The sequence below is a fragment of the Zalophus californianus genome, chromosome 1, assembly GCF_009762305.2.
Source record: "Zalophus californianus isolate mZalCal1 chromosome 1, mZalCal1.pri.v2, whole genome shotgun sequence".
Lineage (NCBI taxonomy): Eukaryota > Metazoa > Chordata > Mammalia > Carnivora > Otariidae > Zalophus > Zalophus californianus.
Window position 1 is genome coordinate 166,017,259 of NC_045595.1, and position 23,325 is coordinate 166,040,583.

Sequence of the window (23,325 nt, forward strand, 5' to 3'; positions counted from 1 at the left end):
ACAATTCAGAATTTTTATGTTATTTTTAGGGGTAGAAATCTAGTTGGAGCAAGGAGGTGGGGATTTTAGCTTGAAACCATGTTTCTATGGGAAACACATTTTTTACTTAGAACACATATACAGATCACTTTAAAAATGGCAACATTTTTCTAAAGATGTATTATCGCTTTACAAAAGGCGGAAAAAGTTACTATTCATATAGGGTAGCTTTGCCTAAAATAAGCAAAACTGTGGAAGAGATATCTAAAGTTCTCCCACTCACCTATCCCCAACTACTAATGGATATGATTTCATCAAAATCCAACTTTTATGTTTCTAACTGATTACATATCTAGCACAAACTGTAGTTCTAGTTATTCTATTCACCCCCACCATGCCTTACAATTAGGAGATTTGACTCAGAAGATATACTGAGAAAGATTTTTTGGGGAGAAAACAAGTTGTTATTTTTAAAAAGATATATGCATGTGTATGCATATTAATTTCTTAGTTGTAATAATTCATATAGGGGGTATGTGGATATGGTACGATTATTATTTTTTTAATTCTTTACTTAAATTCAATTTAATTAATATATAGTGTGTTATTAGTTTCAGAGGTAGAATTTAGTGATTAATCAGTTGCTTATAACACCAGTGCTCATTCCATCAATGCCCTCCTTAATGCCTATCACTCATTTACCCTATTCCCCACCTACCTCCTCTCCAGCAACCCTCAGTTTGTTTCCTATAGTTAAGAATCTTATGGTTAGTCTCCCTCTCTATTTTCATCTTTTTTTTTTTATTTTTCCTTCCCTTCCCCAATGTTCATCTGTTTTGTTTCTTAAATTCCACATATGAGTGAAATCATATGGTATTTGTCTTTCTCTGACTGACATTTCACTTAGCTTAATATTCTCTAGTTCCATCCATGTCATTGCAAATGGCAAGATTTTGTTCTTTTTGATGGCTGAGTAGTATCCCTGTGTGTGTGTGTGTGTGTGTGTGTGTGTGTGCGTGCCACATTTTCTTTATCCATTCATCTGTCAATGGACATCTACACTCTTTCGGTATTTTGGCTATTGTGGATGTTGCTGCTATAAACATTGGGATGCATGTGACCCTTTGAATCACTGTTTGTATCCTTTGGATAAATATTATATGGTAAAATTATCATTTTGTTTTTAGTATCTGAGGTATTAAGACTGTTTTTAGTTATTTAACAAATAGCCTGAGAGGATAGTGTACATGATCTGTATATTTAAAATGGACACTTTAGGGGCAGCTGGGTGGCTCAGTCAATTAAGCATCTGACTCTTGATTTTGGCTCGGGGTGGTGATATTAGGGTTGTGGGACTGGGCTCTGCACTCAACACAGAATCTGTTTAGGATTGTCTGTCTCTTTCTCCCTCTCCCCCCCTACATACTCTCTCTCTATCAAATAAATAAATAAACAAACAAACAAATAAATAAAATGGACACTTTAAAGTCAATGAAGTCAATTTTGTGTTACTTTAAATAATATGTGTAGTTTAATTTAAATAACACTTTAATTTGAAATTAGTGTTGATTTTTTGAAATGATAATACAGGTAATCCTGGGCCTTTTGAATAAATTTTGCGAATTTCTTTCTTTCTTTCTTTCTTTCTTTCTTTCTTTCTTTCTTTCTTTCTTTCTTTCTTTCTTTCTTTCTTTCTTTCTTTCTTTCTTTCTTCTTTCTTTCCTTCTTTCATCATTGAATTCTTTCCTAATAAACTAATCAATTGGAACACAGTTGATTTCATAGTTCTGGATTCCATATTTGTGATTTAGCCTACTTGCTAAATTTTATTTGTAATCTCAAATTCAATACTCATGGTGTTTTCAAGGTCATTTGAAGACATGTACATATGTAGAATGACAAAAAATTTGAGTTGCTCAAGCAAGTCTAAGGTCAAAAAAGGCAAAGCTCTGCTTTCTTGTGTCAGTTCTCACATTACAAACAATGTCCTTCTTACAGTCTATTTAGTTACATTTTCCATATTTTTGTACATTTTGTTGATAATTTTACCTTTTATAGTGTCTTCCAAGTGTAGTGCTGATGTACTGTCTCATTTTCCGAAGCTCACAAAGGGTGTGATGTACCTTATAGAGAAATCAGACATGTAAGATAAGTTTCCTTCAGGCATGAGCTGTAGTGCTATTGTCTGTGAGTTCAATGTTAATGGATCAGTAATATGTTAAAATTACATGTCTTTTAAACAGAAATATACATAAAATAAGATTTTGTATTTATCAGTTGATGAAAACTTCACAAGTACCTAACCCTGTATTTTCCCCAGGGGCAGCAGTTCAGTATTCACTAATTTAGCATTACAGGCAACTTTATAGAACATAACTACTCAAACAATGAGAATCAACTGTATATGGCTTAAACTTGTAAGCACCAGTGACTTATGATGGCATTAGTGTTCTTTATGCAGTACTTTGTACAAGGCCATTTGTGAGAGCTTATTCAGCTTAATCTATCTGATATGACTGAGGCATGTAATGTTTCCATTTTTAGAGACATAATAAATAAAAGGTTTTAGTCCATTTTATGTTTCTCACCTCTTTACATTGATCTTCTCTTGACTTGAAATGTTTCATCACAGGCCAGATTTTAGATACATAGTGGGAGAATCGCCTCAATCCTATTAAAAAATACCTGTAGTTTTATACCTTTGGGTATAAATTAATCACTTGGGGTGAGAAAGGTGTTTACTTCTGTTTCACTTCATGATATACTTTGAACTATTATACATGCATGGGGGCTTTCTGCTTTATTTGAGGAATTTTTTATCAGTCATGATTGTGATAAGGTAAAAGAACTTTGCCATGGTCAATATGAAGATTATGTTTATTGTTTTCTTTTTCTTCCCTTCATGGCATTTCCTGTAGCAAAAACTTCTCTTATGTCTACATTTTACCATGGAAAAGGAATGAAAGATACCATCAAAAATCATGCATGTCACATAAGACTCGGCAATGAAGAGCTTATGAAATACAAACCTAGAAATTCTTCATTAGCTTTGCTTTGGTGACTGAATCCATCCAACCAACAAAGAGAAGTCTTTTGCTGTTGCTACAAATAATTCATAACTTTAAATATGAAGGCAGATTTGTATTTGTGGAACTATATGTGCAGTCAGATTTTATGCTTCCTTTATTAGTACCCAAAGATTGGTTTGTAATTTCTTGCTACCTTTGCTCTCTTGTGTTAGATGTCTGGAGAGAGGAAATAAGGATCTGGAGTCATGATTTCTTTTCTAAGATTTTGGAAACTGTTTACTTACCCAATATCCTTTTGTTTGACTATAGCACTATAAAACTCTGAAAAAAAATGTAGGGTAAAACTGCTGATGTGGCCTCAACCTAAGCATTATGAACAGTGGCACTATAATAACTTATGTGCAGCTAGTAAACCACTCCTCTACCAATCACAGGAAATACTCTGATGAAGTAGTAAGTCGCTAAGGTCTTTGAACTGGCTAAGGTCTCTTTGACAATAAATACTGTTTTCTTAGTTGTTTCTAGATAAAATTTCAGTGAGTTCATAGTTATTTATAATTCCAAGTTCAATAGAGGATGGAACATTGTTATATGATTTTAAACATCCTTTCTAATGATTAGAGGTTAGGGTTATATGTTTAAAATTTTTGATATGTCATTAAAAAAACATTTACCAGGGTAGGACTGAGGTAGCATATTTCTTCTTATGATTTCTTATGAATGCTTCCCCAGAATGCCAATGTATACAAAGGAAATGCTGATAGTTTTCAAAATTCTTATTGTAACTTTATCTACAACCATTTTAAAAGTAAATATTCTGCTTTCTAGTTATCTTTGGCATTCACAGATCACAGTGAGATAGAGTCTTCTATTGCCTACCTTTTGGGGACAGATAGGCACAGACATCACAATTCATAATTAGGTCCAAAATCTTACTCATGTGTTCAGGTAATGAGGACAAGAGTTCTTTATGAAAAAAAAAAAAAAAAAAAAGCTTAGAAAGACCTTTTCCCATTGTGAAATTTCCCATTGTGAAATCTATGAATGTTTTAACAAAGATTGTATTATTTACACTCCTGTAGTCAGTCATGTACAAGTTTAACACATCTACTTTTCTGTCTTTCACACTCATGGCCCTGAGGGCCATGATAAACCTCAGTAGACTCCGTGGCTGGAGCTCTCAGCCAGTAAGACTGCACATTCCCTGGCGATGAGACTGGATTACATAATCACAAGGGGACCTGGCAAGTTAGCTCCCAGCTGCAGAATCTGTCAATAAAGACTTTTAATCTTCAACACATGACTACAGCTTTTCACACCAGCAATTTTCTTTGTTAAGTTCCGCCTTTTCATAGCAGAGGCCTTTTTGTTCCCTGCTCTAGATTTTTGTTTGACGTGTGAATAAGATTCAGTGTTATCATGCCCGACAAGCCCTGGAGCTCGTGTAGCTCTTGGCTACTTCTTTTTCATAAAGTTCTATCAATCTGCTCTGTCTTCCCTCTGCAAAGTGTCTTCTTTATTATTCCTTATTATTCCTTATAGCCTTTGTACCTGCTCTTCCCTCTGTCAAGAAATCCTGCAGACATTTTCATGACTTGCTTCCTTACTTCATTCATCATCTCTCAGAAAGGCCTTCTCCCACCACCTGTTATACTCAATACCCTTATAGTGGCTTATTTTTATTCACTGTACTTTTTACTACCTGAAATTATCATTTATCACTTAATTTGTTTTGATCACCAGAATGATATCTCTTCAAATAGGAACCTAGGGTTTTTTGTTTATTTGTTTGTTTATCCCAAGCACAACATAGCACAAAATAAATATTTGTTTAACAAATTAAACTATTTCATTGCTATATTTTTCCTTTTATTCCTTCCCTTCATTTTGATCAGCATCAAGAGCATGAAGACATTGCAAACTAAAATAAAGAGAAGTAAGCAAGTTAGGTTAAAATTAAAATGGCTGCACATAGGCATAGTGTGTAGGCAACAGACTCTGAAAGCAGAAGAAGACATTGTCGGGTTCAAGTCCTGATTCTTACACTTGGTAACTACAAACCTGGGCAAATTACACAACCTCTCTCTACCTCAGTTTCGTTGTCTATTAAATGAGGGAAATCATAGGACATGTATCTCCCCCATTTATTATTTTAAAATTAAATGCATTAATTCAGATAAAGTCTTTGGACAAGTAATTAGTATATAAGTATTTGTTTAGTGCCGGCTACTATTGTTAGTGTCTGGGTTAAAATATTCAGAAAAGGAAAGATACCTTGTCAGCGTACACAACTGAAGGTGGAGTGGGATGATATGGATTAGAAGGAGTTCGATTAGAATATATAATTAGCTTTCTGCATTTTCTGGTCATTGAGCTAACAAATGAAATGAATTTTATTACAAATCAAATTTGGATTCCAAATCCCAAATGCCTCTTCTTGTGTTATGGACCAGCAACTCTAAAAATCTCTGTATGTGAATGTCCACTTGTCCCCTCTGGAGAGCTAAGGTAGCTTTAGGATTTTTCCTAATACAGCACTCCAGGCACCCACTACAACCAGTCAGAACTGATATAAGTTCTCTGAGAACATTGATTTTTGTCTCTTTGATTTATTGCTACATCACCAGAGCCCTAGAATGGTACTGGCACAGAGTAGATACTCAGTAAATATTTGTGGACTAAGTGAATAAAAGATTTTCTATCTTTGACTTAGGTCTTTTGAATTTCAGATAATGAAAGCATATTTTTTAAGGCAAGTTGTGATGCCTCCATGCACGCAAGAAATAGGAGTGAGGAGATAATACCTCACTTTGCTTCCAAAGTTATAACTGAGATAAAGGACTTCTGTCTATCCAGAGGGGCCAGGCCTCCCAGATATTCTGCTTGGGGAGTCTCTCAGCTCTCATCTTCTCCCACTTTATCTGATGATGGAGTGAATAAAGTAATCCTTCTAGGACAAAACCACACATGCATTTTGTTTTTCATAATTGCAACCACCTACTGCTCAATAATGACAGCAGCATAAGTGTTAAGCTCATGGATCTGATGTAATTCATATTCAATTCGATGTTTTGAGAATTATCTCTTATGAGGGGTATTAGCATATTTAAAGGACCACAGTGCAGATATTTCATATATTTTGTAAATGGCCCTTTATTTCAAATATTCACTGAGTGCTGACAATCCATGTTGAAGAATAATGGCCCATAGTACACATTTATTCAGCAAACTATTAAAAATATATATTAACATAGAATTTCTGGAAATGTTGGTTAGATCTTGCTACTCAGATCCCCCATATGTTACTACTGTGGGGATCTATAAGTAAGCCCCAAAGTGTATAAACAAGTGATAGTTTTATTGATTAAAACAAAAAGAGGAGTGTTTGAAATTTACTATTTGTATTCCACCTAATATTGTGGTTTAAGTATCTCCTCTGTGTAATGAATTACCTTAGGTGCCAGGACAAGTGACTATACTTCTTTTTGACCTGGTTTCATCATCTAAAATGTCTGATAACACTTACTTCATATAGTTTTTGTGAGGATCAAAGGAATCGATATACGTAAAACTCAGAAAAATGCCTGGCACTTAATAAATATAAATATATATATATTAGATATTGTAATTCTCATTACTACATATACATTCTAATCCATATTTAAGCTTTAATCAGTTTTCTGGAATTAAATCTATAGACTATGGATTTGTAGGAGGTAATTTTCTCTAAATTATCATATATAATTCTGTTTCTTTGAGTATAACAAGTGTGAAATGAGAAGGAATAAAAAAGGATCAAGGACTGTTTTAAGAGCTACTCTAATTCTTCTCTAAACATCATTTTGAAAAGAAAAATAATCTCATTTTCTATAATTATACTTAATACAGAAAGTAAAACAAAGGATAAAAGAAATTCTGTAGCTTGAAATGTAGGAATGACACTCCTGGTATTGTTTTCCTTAGTACATTTGAAGTATGAGAAATGAACTGTGCCATAAACCTATGATCAAAGAGTTCAAAAGTAGTTGGCAAATAGAGAATAAGAAAGAAAGGCATACCAGATTCACCTGATGATTTCTAAAACTATATCTTCCCCAGGGATTCTTATATACCTTTGTGTGGGGTAGAGAATACTAGTATTTTTTTAATTTTTTTTTATTATGAGAATACTAGTATTAAGTGAAAAACACACAAAAAAGATGAGTATAACTCTTCAGCTACATTTGCTGTGTCATTAGTGACAGTACAACATGGAGAGTGACTCCTACCACTGTAGTTTTTATTCAACTCTATTTCTGAGGCAGAAAACATAAATCAGACCCAGGGGAGGTATAGGAGTCTTTCTAATAAGACATAAACATGCTTTAATATCCAAACCAGCTACATAATTTGCAGGCCCCAATGCAAAATGAAAAGGCAATCTCTTTGTTAAAAAAATTATGAAGTATTTCAATATGGCAATGGCAGGGCCTTAAACCTTAGAAGGATGCAACCCTTCTAAGTGCACAGAGACTGTGCAGGACATATAAACTATGAAACCAGCCAGGTTGGTACCATAATGATAAACACCCTGTAAGTAAATTGGACAGAAATCCTAGCATGAAAGACATCTGATCTTAAACTATCCTTGTGTAATATTAGCCAGTGCAATTTATCAGCTTATTAAATGAACCAAACTAGACATCACACAATCATAAAGAAATGTATCTGGAACACTCTGGTCATTTATAATTTTAAAGGAAAAGTACAAAGGCAACCCAGTACTCCTGATCCTCCTATACATGCCTTAAACGGATTAGATAATATCTGCATACATGGTTTCCCTAGATGCAAATATTCCCTACATACATTCATGGAAGTATATTTTGAAAAGTGTGTTCTTAGTATTCCAACATCAGACTCACACTGGGTTCTTATAAATTTTCAGATTTCTTGGATTTTTCCTCAAATTTTAGACACAAGATTTCTTGGGCTTGGTCTAGGACATTAAACTTTACACATTTTTAATGATATTTATCTATACCAAAGAAGCCATAGATCCAGGGACTCAGGAAAATGATAATGAGAAAAAACAAATAAAGAACTAAACACAACTAAAAGAGAGTCTTAATGCTGATGCAGTATCTGAGTTTCCCAATATATTAGTGTGCTTGGTCTGCCATAACAAAATGCCACAGCTGGTGGCTCAAACATCAGAAATTTATTTTCTTACAGTACTGGAAGCTAGAAGTCCAAGATCAAGGTGTTGGCAGGTTTGGTTTCTCCCAAGGCTTCTCTTTTTTGATGTGTAAGATGCATACCTTCTCACTGTGTCCTCACATGGTCTTTCCTCTATGCACAAGCATCCCTGGTGTCTCTCTTATGTGTCTACATTGGTCAGGTCACCAACCATATAGGCTTGGGGCCCATTCTAATGGCCTCATTTTTTAATTTAACCACTTCTGTAAAGACCCTATCTTCAAGAATGGTCACATTCTGAGTATCCTGGGAGTTAGAGTTTCAACATTTGAGTTTTGGGAGGAAATAAATCAGCCCCTAACACCCAGGCACTCAAAATTCCTGTCAGATTAGAAAGACTTGAACCTTTCCTACTTTGCTGATTTACTCCCTTCTAAATTTTTCCTTTTTAATTTCTGGTGTCAGATCTTTTGGGACATTGGATCCAAGCTTGTTGACCTTTTTATAAAACTGTCTTAGGGTTGAACGTGTCTGTTTTCAGAACTTACATGTTTGTTTTCAGAACATGTCTATTTTAAGAACTACATATCTGTTTTCAGGACTAGCATAAGAATAATAGCTGGAATTCCAGGGACCTCTTTATAAACAATTTATATAAACTATTGGATGTGGGTGCATAGATGTGTTCTAAGAGAATGTTTGGTCATAGTTTTGCTTAACCAACTGAGCCGCCCAGGTGTCCCTATCTCCAGCCTCTTTAGAAACTATAGGGAACAGCCAATTGTATAATATGTCTCGTCTAATATCTGGTTTTATGCATGTTATTTGTCATGGAACTAATAGTATCAAATATTTGAACTTTCTTTTTTTTCCTAATTTTTTATTGTTATGTTAATCACCATATATTACATCATTAGTTTTTGGTGCAGTGTTCCATGATTCATTGTTTGTTCATAACACCCAGTGCTCCATGCAGAACGTGCCCTCCTCAATACCCATCACCAGTCTAACCCATCCCCCTACCCCCCTCCCCTCTAGAACCCTCAGTTTGTTTTTCAGAGTCCATCATCTCTCATGGTTCGTCTCCCCCTCTGACATACTCCCCTTTTCTTCCTCTCCTGTTATCTTCTTTTTCTTTTCTCTTAAAATATGTTGCGTTATTTGTTTCAGAAGTACAGAGCTGTGATTCAACAGTCTTGCACAATTCACAGCGCTCACCGTAGCACATACCCTCCCCAATGTCTATCACCCAGCCACCCCATCCCTCCCACCCCCAACCACTCCAGTAACACTCAGTTTCTTTCCTGAGATTAAGAATTCCTCATATCAGTGAGGTCATGTGATACATGTCTTTCTCTGATTGACTTATTTCACTCAGCATAACACCCTCCAGTTCCATCCACGTCGTTGCAAATGGCAAGATCTCATTCCTTTTGATGGCTGCATAATATTCCATTGTGTATATATACCACATCTTCTTAATCCATTCATCTGTTGATGGGCATCTTGGCTCTTTCCACAGTTTGGCTATGGTGGACATTGCTGCTATAAACATTGGGGTACACGTACCCCTTCGGGTCCCTACATTTGTATCTTTGTGGTAAATAACCAGTAGTGCAATTGCTGGATCGAACGGTAGCTCTAATTTCAACTGTTTGAGGAACCTCCATACTGTTTTCCAGAGGGGTTGCACCAGCTTGCACTCCCACCAACAGTGTAGGAGGGTTCCCCTTTCTCCACATCCCCGCCAACATCTGTCGTTCCCTGACTTGTTAATTTTAGCCATTCTGACTGGTGTGAGGTGGTATCTCATTGAGGTTTTGATTTGGATTTCCCTGATGCCGAGCGATGTTGAGCACTTTTTCATGTGCCTGTTGGCCATTTGGATGTCTTCTTTGGAGAAATGTCTGTTCATGTCTTCTGCCCATTTCTTGATTGGATTATTTGTTCTTTGGGTGTTGAGTTTGATAAGTTCTTTATAGATTTTGGATGAACTTTCTTTCACCAAAGAAAATCAAGAGCTTCTGTGGCCACATTGGGAAACCTTTGACATAAATCGATTTATGCCTTAGACAAAAAAAAAAAAAGTAATATGTGTATACATATTCATATACATGAGAAGATTTTGCCTATCTAAAAGACTTTGTTTAATATAAGAACCCTTCCATTCTACCCTAATTTACTGTACTTCCTAGATTAATAAATAATGTCTTTTTGGGGAAGCCACCCAGGCTCAATTGGTTAAGCGTCTACTTTGGCTCAGGTCATGATCTCAGGGTCCTGGGATCAAGTCCCTCATCCAGCTCATTGCTTAGTGGGGAGCCTGCTTCTTCTTCTGCCTGCTTCTCCCTCTGCTTGCTGCACACCTGCTTGTTTACTCCCCTCCCCTGGCAAATAATTCAAATCTTAAAAAAAATAATGTCTTCTTAATCTTGTGGTTTGGTGAAATTTTCAAGGCCATAGGACATTGTTTAACTTGACTATAATGGATTGTTTCTCTCTCCGCCTCCATATTTATCTATATCCATCTATCTCTATCTTTCCCTATTCCTCTATTTCCTTTTCCCATTTCTTGGAAAACTTCAAAAATAAATCAGATAAAGTGCTGCCAGTATTCTTGCATACTAGAAACTCTAGAGATAGAATATTAAGAATTTTAAAAAAAATAAGAACAATTAGTTTTTGTTTCTTGAGCTTGTTCTAATTGAACAATTAGTTTTTGTTTCTTGAGCGCAGTCCCACAACCCTAATATCACCACCCCAAGCCAAAATCAAGAGTCAGATGCTTAACTGACTGAGCCACCCAGCTGCCCCTAAAGTGTCCATTTTAAATATACAGATCATGTACACTATCCTCTCAGGCTATTTGTTAAAAAATAAGAACAATTAGTTTTTGTTTCTTGAGCAGGAATTGTTCCTGCTAAAATTTCAACTAAGAAATATAATTGAATAATATCTTTGTTCACTAGTTAAAATAAGAGCTCTAGTTCCAAGATAAGGAGATATTTTAAAACATTATTTTGTAAGTTTAAAAATATTGAACACAGGAGTTTATAAATTCAGAACACTTGTGTGTAATAGCCACAATAAATAGGTGAATCTATGAAAATTTAAAGTGAGTTAATGATTATGGTTTAAAGACCATTTTTTGTTTCCTTTCACTCATTTAACTGCATAAAACTAAAGCCAACATAGTATATTAGGTTATGGGAGACTAGGATTAAACTCTTTAAATTTAAACTCTCTGAATTCTTGTATTGGTTCTATAAGTCATTTAAGTTATCGTTTTCACATATTAAGATTATAAACATAAAATTAACTGAATAAATTTATAATTTGCAAATTTTTAGTTAACTTTAAGATCATGACAAATTTTAAATTTAGTAAGGTAATAAAGAATATTTGGGTAATACTTTTGGTATAAAACTTTGGTCACTAAAATTAGTTCTTATACATTTTAAAATGGTTAGGGATTCACAGGTATGGAAATGACTTTCTATAATGTTGGTTATGGAGAAGTTTTTACCATTTGAAATTTGTAAAGGTGATATGAAATGCATGCCTCTGAATAAAAACAACTACATAGTTCTTGGTTTCCTGTCTCCAGTTTCTGCGTAACGAGGAAAAACTTGGTTACTTTGTTAAAGGTGATAATTAATATGATTGACAATGTTCTAGGTATAATAGTTACAGAAAGATATGAATATCCATAAAAATTAATGAATATGGTATAGCAGTTTATTTAGAGAATGTTACATTTAATTGGGATTGCAATTTTAATATATACATTGTTTTACTTAGTATGTCAATAAAGTCAATTAAGTTTAAAGTTAAATGTAAAAGTTCTAATTTTACCTACTTATGTAATTACATATTTGTATATGTCTAGCTATATACATATAAGTAGATTAGGATTAGTTAAAAAGCTCATAAATAGTAAAAATCAAATTTAAAAAATAAAATATCCTAAAAAGTTTAACAAAATTAGTTGAATATTAAGAGGGTTATTCATAAAGAAAATTTATTAATATTTTTCTACAAATTTTTCCATGAATGATGGGGGAAAAAATAGAAAAAAAATTTAGATTTTCCTCTGTGAAGTGGTCAATTTATTCTGTACCCAAACCACAGAACTTCTTATCAAAATATTTTGTTAACCATTTCTACTTGATAGTCTCAGGTATCATTTTTATGTCTCTATTTTTGAAAAAAAGTTAAATGCTTAATAATCCATTTTACTTGTAATTTGTTTTTTAAATATTGCCAATAACTATTTGCTAACCTTAAAAAATTATGACTGACTTTCAAGTATTTTCTCCCCCTCAATTCTTTTTATTTTTTAAGATTTTGTTTATTTATGTGAGAGAGAGGGAGAGCATGAGCGGGGTGAGGAGCAGAGGGAGAAGCAGACTCCCCACTGAGCAGGGAGCCCGATGTGGGGCTCAAGCCCAGGACCCTGGGATCATGACCTGAGCCAAAGGCAGAGGCTTAACTGACTGAGCCACCCAGGCCCCCCTCCCCTCTCAATTCTTGATGTTTCCTTTTTCAAACTCCATCCTCAATTCAGAATCAAAAAAACAGTAAAACATCCTTTATAGCTAAAATTGTCTTTGAATTATCTGGAATAGCCATCAGATAATCCAAATATTTGATCCTTTGCCTGCTAAAAGAAAGAAAAACAAAAATAATAAAGTTTATCTTGGCATTCTCTGTTAATTAACCAAAAGTCACTTTAAAAGTCCTTTTATTTACCAAATTTAGGATGAAAGAGGAAAAAAAAGTCTGATATATCAAGACTTTAGTCTTTATAGATTTAATATGTAAAATATGTATTATTATGTATTATGGTTCAAAGACTATGTGCTTTCAGGTTAAAAGAAACATTTGCAACAGGAATCCCAAAGACTGTCTACCATTTAATTTTGTTTCTAGGTTTACACAGCTTGTCAGTCAGTAGAGTCGCATATCCATCAATACATGCTTTTGGCCCTGGGGTTTGGCCAGGGGTCCACTGTTTAGAAATGATCTTATTCTTACTGTAGTCATGGACTACATACTTAATGTGTGTTATACAGGAAGAGAGGGCTTCATTCTTTTCCATTCTGGTAATACTTGCTCACATAATATATCAGCACTAATTATCCTGGGGCTGATGACCTGGATGACCTTTCTCCATTTTGTAGTCCTTTGATGTCAAGTGACGACTGGTGGTTGTCTCATGTAGATATTAACACTGAAAAGGATGCATGAACTCAGAGTGCTTTCTCAGTCCCTGTGATAGACTTCCCATGATGCATGGACTGTATTCATTTAATTCTGCTTTTTCCCTTTTTAACAGTTGTTAAAAGCTGCTTAGAAATGGTAATGGTGAAATATGAATAAATATTTTTCTTTCCTGTAAAAAGCTTAGTGCTTTCACATACTTTTCCAACCATACCACACTCTTGACAAGATGCCTATCAAGCAGATGAATAAAAGTCAATTTTGACTTTTTATTTATTAATTGCAAGTGATCATTCAATTCACATACCTACAATATTTAAAAAAAAAAACTGATTACTAATCTTTTTAAACCTATTATACTGGGATGAACCACTGCTCATTCAATCACTACAGACTTAAAAGTCAGAGTTGCTGTTTGTATTCAGCTCTTGGGAGCTGAACCATTTCACTCCTTTTTTCTGTAATTTTAGCTGTTGTAATTATGTGTTCGTGCTGAGTAAAGGGCAGAGTGGAGCTTTCAACAGATCAGGTGCCCATCGCTACTAGTATAGTACTCTAACTGAAGCTGTTTTTTTGTTTGTTTGTTTTAGTATTTATTGTGCATGTGAGTGTGTGTACGTTTTTCCTGGGGGATCATTCAGCAAGTCAGCAGGTCTGTGTTTGTTACTAATTATTTTTCCCACTTCAGTATCCTTCTCCATTCTCATTCCATTAAATCCGATACCAATTAATACATACATTTTGCTGTTACTTCCTAAATGGAAAATTTCTACTCTGTGATCTAACTTTTCAGGTTACAGGGAAGTTTAAGGTATTTGTTTTGTTTTGTTGAAAAAAAATCACATTGGAAGATCCATTTGATCTAGATGGGAGTGATTTTTCTTAAGATCTGGGAGCTTATGCCACTCAGAAATCACATAACATCAAGGAAAAGCCTAATTTGAGTGAACAGTGTGGTACAAAAGGAAAACCAGAAATGTAAAGCATTTGGGTTCTGCCTTTAAGACAAGCCCATGATAAAGTCTTTGGCTTGTTTTAGACACCATCACTTTGTAGAATGCACTCATGTATTGTCCGTTGCTACCTGACTTTCTCCCTTTATTTCCTTTTGCGGTAGTCATCTACTTTATGTAAACTATAGATTCTGGTAGGCTTTGAATTATTTGCCATACCATATGCAGGTTCTTGAAATCTTCATTTTTCATGCAGACGACACAAAGTTATCAGCAAACCTTTTAGGAGATTAAATAAAGGTATCATCTATTTAAAACATCAAAGTGGAAAATTCCAACAAAAATCTATCCTTATGTACCACCAGCTTCAAATCCTGAATTTTTCCCCTTAAGCACCTACTATTTTTTACTCTGTCAAAGGCCCTCATATTGTAAGAACTCTGATATATTCAAATAAAACTTCATGAAAATAATACTTTACACCTTTTCACTGTTGTACCACAAGCAGAGAGGCCCAGATGGATATATGAGTTTTGCACTAAGAGTTTATAAGTTGGTTATTTTGAACGAGAAACACATTCTCCCACAGAGAGTGGGGAAATAAAAGTTCAATAAAGCGCTTGGATCTCCAGGCTAGCTCACAAGAGCAAAATGTAACTGAAGATGAAGTTCCTCTGTTATTTAAGCCTAGTGCCTCCTAAAACTACCTGAGCATCAGAATTTACATTTTTTTTTTAAAGATTTTATTTATTTACTTGACAGAGAGAGCACACACAAGCAGGGAGACTAGCAGGCAGAGGGAGAGGGAGAAGCAGGCTCCCTGCTGAGCAAGGAGCCTGACGTGGGACTCTATCCCAGGACCCCGGGATCGTGACCCGAGCTGAAGGCAGACACTTAACCGACTGAGCCACCCAAGCACCCCCAGAATTTACATTTAGAGCTTACCTAAATAAATAGATTTCTGAATTACCACCCTTACTCTTACAACTCACTCTCTGTAGAGGATTGTTTGATATAACTTGGATTAAAGAAAAAGAAAAACTCAGTATTTTAATGTGAAATATATTGTATGTAATAAAGAGTATATATAATATAATATAATATGTATCTATTTTTGAGAAAGTTAAAACCAGGATGAAATTAATTTCCTTGCAGTCACCACTTAGGTTAAGAAATAGAGCATTATTATTTTTTTGGGATACTCTATATACAACTATCCTCAACCTGTCTTTTTTACTCCTGCCCTGTAAAGTAACAGTTGGCCTGAATTTTGTCATAATCTTTCTTTTTGCTTTTCTGGATAGCGTTAGCAAGCTCACATGTATCTATATAGATAAGTGGATAGATAGGTATTTTTACCTTTTCTTAAAGTTATGCAAATGGAAATATACTTGAAGTGCTTTTCTGTGACTTGATTCTTTCAGACAGCATTGTATTTTTCAGATGTAGAGACACTTTTGAACTGCAAATCATTCATGTTCAGTGCCATAAAGCATTCCACTTTTTATAGCAAAATGTATTCATTCTATTACTAACAGTTATTTGGGTATATTGCATTTTATTTCAGAAGTCATTGCTAAACTCTTCAAATTGTGTGCTTAATCTGCAAGTCCTTATGTATTGTTTATATAGACAATTTTTATTAACAATGTTAACTTAATTTCTATTTTTGAATCATTTCCCATTTAATTTATTTCCCTTATTACACTGACTAATAATTTGTTTAATCCACATTTTCTAGAAAGCAGAGACTGAGGCAATAGTTATATACTGGTTTTATTGAAGGGGAATGCAATCTTAAAAATGAAGGAAAAGAGAGGGGACACAGGAAAGCAGGGAAAATAATTACAAAATAGTATGCTACCTTGGGTGCCTGGGTGGCTCAGTTGGCTGAGTGACCAATTTGATTTCAGCTCAGGTCATGATCTCAGGGTCATGAGATCAGTCCTGCCTAGGGTTCCGCTCTCAGCTAGGAATTGGCTTGGGATTCTCTCTCTCTCCCTTTCCCTCTGCCCCCCCCCCCCATGCTCTTGCTCTCTTTCTCTCTAAAATAAAATAAATAAATCTTAAAAAAAAAATAGTATGCTGCCAGTGCGCCTGGGTGGCTCACTTGGTTGAGCATCTGCCTTAGGCTCAGGTCATGATCTCAGGGTCCTGGGAGGAGTCCCACATTGGGCTCCCTGCTCAGTGGGGAGCCTGCTTCTCCCTCTGCCTGCTGCTTCCCCTGCTTGTGCTCTCTCTCTCTCTGACAAATAATTAAATGAAATCTTTAAAAAAATAATAAAAAATAGTATGCTACCTACCTGTTAACAAAACTAACATTATTAAATTAACATTTTAAATTAGGTTAAAACTTTTGTTAATACAACAAAGAAGAAAACATCAAATCTCTTTATCATATAGGAAGTTTCTGAATAGATTATATGTAATCTTTGCCTCTTACAGCAAGCACTTTGTCAACGGAGAGAAGGGAGTAGCATTTATCTGCCATCTCTGAGTCTTCCTTTGTCTTATTGTCCCATAGGGCATTAACTCTTTTAAACTTTTGAGTTGTGTTACCAGACATTTCTAGGAAACCTTTTTCTGGAAGCCAGATTTTCTGCCCTGTGCTCTGTGATTTCATATGGCTCCAGATATAGCAGGAGAGACTAGAACTTCCACGGATACAGCCCGTTTGACCCTAGGTGTGAAATCTCCCATAGCTCCTGTCCCAGCTGGCACAATAAACATCTAATCCTGGGAAGGAAGGATAGTGGCAGCCAGTGGAATTAAGGGACAGGAAGATGGCAGTGACCCATTGAGCAAGTGGTGAAGATGGGGATGTTACATGGGGAAGAGGTGGTGGGAAGAAGATGAGATTGAATGATTTGTATGCAGATTATAGTGAAATAGGAATCATGGTGATCCCAGATATCTTTTTATTTTCTCTGACCTGGGAGAGGGTTTGAACCCTTGCCATACGTGTTTTGCTTTTGCCTTTCTTTAAGCCAAGGAAATTCCCATTTATTTTTATTTACTAAAAATTTTATTTGAAGTCATGAATGTTAAATCATATCTTAAAAATCTATTTAAGTAGCTTTTCCAGTCAGAGGAACCCACCACTCAGGTGGATGGTGGCCTCCCATGCACGTGAAGGGTGGAAGAATGAACAACATCCTTTACCAACTGACCATGGCATTGTGTCTTAGTGTGGAAGTGGGCATGTCTGTAGTCTCTATGGCCTTGGCTGGGCCTCCTTTCCCCACAAGAAGTGAGACCAAGAAGCCTGCAGGACCTAAGTAAACATCAATAAGAGTGCTGGCTTCCTGGGGAATTCCCCCAAATTTATTTAAATAATTATGTTTTTCTCCTTTGAAAAAATGGGATATGTTTGAAAGCAGTATCTTTTATGTTTTTTCCCATAGATTAATGAATGTTATTTACTAATATTTTGTTTAGAATTTCTTAACCTTTCCTTCATATTTTGCCAGCACTTTACTGATGGGATTTAGATCATCATTCCTCAGATGTTTGAGCTCTGAGTTTTCTTACCTTTATTGAGTTCATACCAACTTAACTGCTCCTCTCAAGTTGATCTGAGCCATTTATATTCTGCAAGTTTTCTGTTTCCTATAGAGAATTACATTCCAGTAGTTCCAGCATGTTCTTTTACTTCTTTCATATGATTTGTCCTTTTGACTAGATTGTAAATTAATGGAATTCACAGAACGTAGCACAAAAAGTAGGCACTTCATTTATTTAAATTTGGTGTGAAAAGAGACATGAAAATAGATTTGAGCATAGTCAAAGGCTGATGAAAGAATTACCTAAGTATTAGACAAAGACACTGATTTGGCCATTTCCTTAAAGGAATGAGGTGATGGCTTTTGTGTTTAGTGCAAGGATATAATAGTAGCTGAAAATGTTGCTTATGGGGTAATTTTCAAGTTGGCAAAAGCTTATCATTAAGAATTGCAAGCATGAAAGGTGAAATTACCTTGTCCATTTCTCATATTCTTTTACTACATATCTCTATGCAGTAGTCACAGTAGGTATGATAAAACATAGGTATCAGCATTGGGAAAGTGAAGTACACACCATGTTGAGTGGCATCATTTGGAAAGAAAGAAAACAAATCAGAGAGAAGGAGAGTTCCATTTATGCTGAACAGTAGGAGCAAACCCTCTCTCATGGACTTTACATGCAAATAATCCATGAACAAAGAGAGGCAAAGATGGGCTTGATTATACTTTTCTCTCACTCCTACTGAATCTTTTTCAATAAGTACACTCTGTGTGTGTGTGTGTGTGTGTGTCTGTGTGTCTGTGTGTGTGTATGTTTGCGTGCATGTGTGTGTGAATGATATAAATTAACAACTTTCTCATCAACAACCAAAGGATAATTCCAAAAATATTTGAAAAAAAATCCATTGGTATATCTAAACATCCAAGAGTTCAACACATTGCCAACATGTGTTAGACACATTTACCTTTAGTTTACCTGATCAAATAAAGAAATTCTTAGGGAATACACTGCTGTCATGATTTGACTCTTTTTCTAGAAGAGAAAAAATAATCAAGAGAAAGTATTCTGTGGAAATGTTAATACATAAAACCATCAGTGAGGGGCGCCTGGGTGGCTCAGTTGGTTAAGCGACTGCCTTCGGCTTGGGTCATGATCCTGGAGTCCCAAGATCGAGTCCCGCATCGGGCTCCCTGCTCAGCAGGGAATCTGCTTCTCCCTCTGACCCTCCCCTGTCTCATGCTCTCTCTCTCTATCTCATTCTCTCTCTCAAATAAATAAATAAAATCTTTAAAAAAAAAAAAAGAAAACCATCAGTGAATAAAGAAGTCATCTGGCAAAAACTACAATTGAATGATAATGAAACAAGAAGAAGGAGGAGAAATATAAAGCCAGCTTTATCAGATTACAGTAACAGAAAGCTCCTAGGAAGAGAAAAAATATTTAAAAAATCATATTGCAGGTTATATTGAGCAGTTTTTCAATTTCTCCTATTTGATATAGGTAAATCTTTTAAAATTCAATGAAATGTTTTATTTTATGGCCATTTCTTTTTTTTGTCTTCTATATTTGATGTTTAAGTATAAGAATTTGGATTATTTATATTGTACTGACATCTGGTGGACCTTGGCCTTGATACAACTAGAAAAGAAGCAATGACTGGAAACATCCATCAAGGTCCATTGAACAAATCTATGGCAGCCTTCAAGTCATACACTAAATCAAACAAGGGTGAGAATATTATTTTAGATTCTATCAACATCTCCTTACTTCACTTTAAAGGGAAAGTTTGAACAGCTCTTGGCCACACAATGAAGCCACTTTAATACTTGGCACTTCAGTAATGCCTATTTTTTGTGATGGTATTTAGGAGATTATTACATAAGAAACATGACGCCTTCTTATTTCTTGAATCCCAGGAATTTTCCATGATGGTATCTCTTCTGCTCTGGACATACTTAGAAATATATATGTAGATATAGATATAGATAAAATATGTATCTGTATATACATATATGCATGGAACTGTATACATACATATCATAGATATTAAAGATATACAGGTATTGCATATGTGTTATAGATAGATATATATCTATAGTATATATAATAGAACTTTTGCCAAAGAACTTGAATGCAATTCAAGTGTGTGGGAAATGAAGGGATATTTACAAGCTTCAAATGAGCTGACTGTCTTTGATCCAATTTGGTGTTGTTCGGTTGACAAAATTTAGCCTGGATTTGTGGGCTCTGTCCCCTTTAAAATAGTGCAAAAATACAACCTGATAGAATAGGAAAATTAAGGTAAAAGAACATTTTTTTAGATAGCCAAAAGCTACATGAGAAAATCACTTTCCTGAAAATAAAAATCTTCCCCCTATTTTTCTTTTAGTCAGACTTCTGGGACCTGCCTTGCATATCTATGAAAGCTGGAAGGAGACTAAGCCAGGGAAATTCATCCCAAAAGCAGTTATATTTAAGAAAGCCTTTTATTATTTTATGCTATTTCATCCCAAAGGATTTCTTTTGCTGTTTACAAGTCATACAGGAAGAAAAGAGCATATTTTTTTAAATTTTATTATGTTATGTTAATCACCATACATTATATCATTAGTTTTTGATGTAGTGTTCCATAATTCATTGTGTGCGTATAAAACCCAGTGCTCCATTCAGTACATGCTCTCTTTAATACCCATCACCAGGCTAACCCATCCCCCCATCCCCCTCCCCTCTAGAACATATTTTTTACACAGTAATGAAGAGTAAATTTCTAACCATGTTATATGCTTTTTCAATGCTATTGGTATTCCATTATAATTGAATTACTAGTTCAAGATACTATTGTCAAAGTTATGTATGAGAAACTTGTCTGTGCATTTTATTCTGACTCTGACTCGCTGGTCCCATCCTCTCTGTTTATATGGAATGGAAGTAATAACTTACTATACCTTATACTCCTGAATACTCATAGGTACTCAGAACAAGAGCATAATTGTGATTAACTCCATGCCTGAAAATACAAAATTACTGAATGAAAAAGTTGTTTAGTAAGATATATATCACAAGTCTGCCAAGTTAATATATATTATAGTATCTTTTAATCTTAAGAATTCCAAATAATTTTGAAAATGAAATTTCTGGGTACTTAACCTAGCAAGACTTTGAGTTCAGACATAATTCACAATGATGAGAAAAAGGATATCAATAGTTCCATGTTCACAGGAGATTGCTAGGGGAAATAATTAATTCAATTGGGTGAACATACTTAAATGGTGATTTGGCCAATGAAATCATCCCTGTAAAGTGTTACAAACTTAAGCATTTATGTATATATGCATATATACATTAATACATAAGCTATATATGAATATCAATATGGGATAGCTCATACATAAAACCTACATTTGGAAATTGCTTCATTAATTTCATTAATGGAAAAGCTACTTTGGGCTAAATAATGGAATTAGAGATGATAGGTTGATTGCATTAATCAGGAAGTTGCAAATTTGTTCCATCATTATACTTTTTGTAACTACAACTTTGTGTATTAATACACTGATATAAACTCTCAGTTTTCTTATATCTCATATAATCAGTTCAAAACTATAGTGCTATTTATCTTCATTGAAATGGCCATTTTATTGTTTTATTGCTTTCCATTCCAATGCTTCTAGATATAATTGTGACAATTCTTTTCTTTTCATTTATATTATTCAATTTTTATGAAAAAAACCCTATTATTATACTGCTTTTTGCTCAAATATAAACTACTGAGATATTATGAACAATGTTGGTTTTAGAAAAATAGAATCTAGTGAATACTTTTCAAAAGCCATCCCAGGGCACTGAACAGGTGTTAGTGAGAGATAAAAGGCACTCATAGCCATAACTGTTTATCTCTTCTTAAACAAACAAGCAAACAAACAGACATGCAAACTATGTGTACATGTGTATTCTTTTGTCAGATTGTTGTGGTTGTTAAGACTGAAAGCACAAGTTCATACTAGTATATATGAAGAAGAAAAATCATCATTTATTCCTACATTAAGATTTTACTTACGGGAAAGAAACGGGGGATAGCTACATTGTTGTCCCTCTGAATACTCATATTATTTAACCAAGTTACACTAGGCGGTTACACTAGGTTAGACCATCCATTTTAACTGGCATCAATGACTCTATTCTCAAAAACTGTCTAAATCTATGTGAATTAGACAAAAAGTCTTTACTATGAAGGGTTATATATTACTCAAAAATATTTTTCAGAGGCTCATAGCACATTAAGTCTCACTTTACAATTGAAAAAATGAAATTTAGTGAAATTAATTATCACATTACATACAGATAGTGATAGAGTGACTTCAAGGACATGGTTGAAATATCTTTAATGTTCTTGCTGTAGGTGCCTTCATATCACTAATTGACTCCTAATCATACATATCTGGTGCAAGTTTCATCATCATTACATGAAATTCACTTAAAAATAGGGTCGAAAGAGGGGCGCCTGGGTGGCTCAGTTGGTTAAGCGACTGCCTTCGGCTCAGGTCATGATCCTGGAGTCCCAGGATCGAGTCCCACATCGGGCTCCCTGCTCGGCGGGGAGTCTGCTTCTCCCTCTGACCCTCTTCCCTCTTGTGCTCTCTGCCTCTCATTCTCTCTCTCTCTCAAATAAAAAAAAAAAAATCTTTATAAAAAAATAGGGTCGAAAGAAACAATAAACAAGCACTTTAGCAAAACAAGCACATAACAGTAATTATAGATTGCTTCTGGTTCCACTAAGAATTCAAGGAATTGTATATCCCTGCCCTTTTTTGAAGGGTTGATAGGTGAGAGACACATCCTACCTTTACTGGCAGAAGCAGATTAAGATGGCACCAGCAGGCGGCTAGCGAAAATGTAGTTTGAAAGCTCAAATTTCAACTCTAATCATAGTGGCATAAATTAAGCCTGTGTGAAAGTTGAAAATGTAAAGAATATAATATATATCAGATAATTGCCAAGCTTTCTCTCAATCATCCTTTGTGTGGTAACATGCACAATATTAGACATTAATGCTAATAAATCCTCAGCAAAAAAAAAAAAAGTAAATTTCCCAAACTGTATCTAATATAGTATTTGACCACCATAGCTAGAGCATGATGTCATAATACCATCACCCAGTGAACTTTGCGGGTAGCTATTAGCCAAAACTAATGGATAAACCAGATAAGCTAGGTTGCGAGGTTATGTTGTTCAGTGTGAATTATCCAGTTTTGCTCCACTAGCAAAAATATATTTCCCCTCTACCACTTAGCTGGATCCTGTTTCCTAAGAGAAAATATATATGAAATAATCAGTTTTGCATTCCTATTTATAACCAACACAAATATGGCATCCAGACTGCCATCACTTGGCCTTTATATATATTCATATTGCCCACTTTGTGTTGGTGCATGATCTAGATTTTTTTAAACAATAAGCCT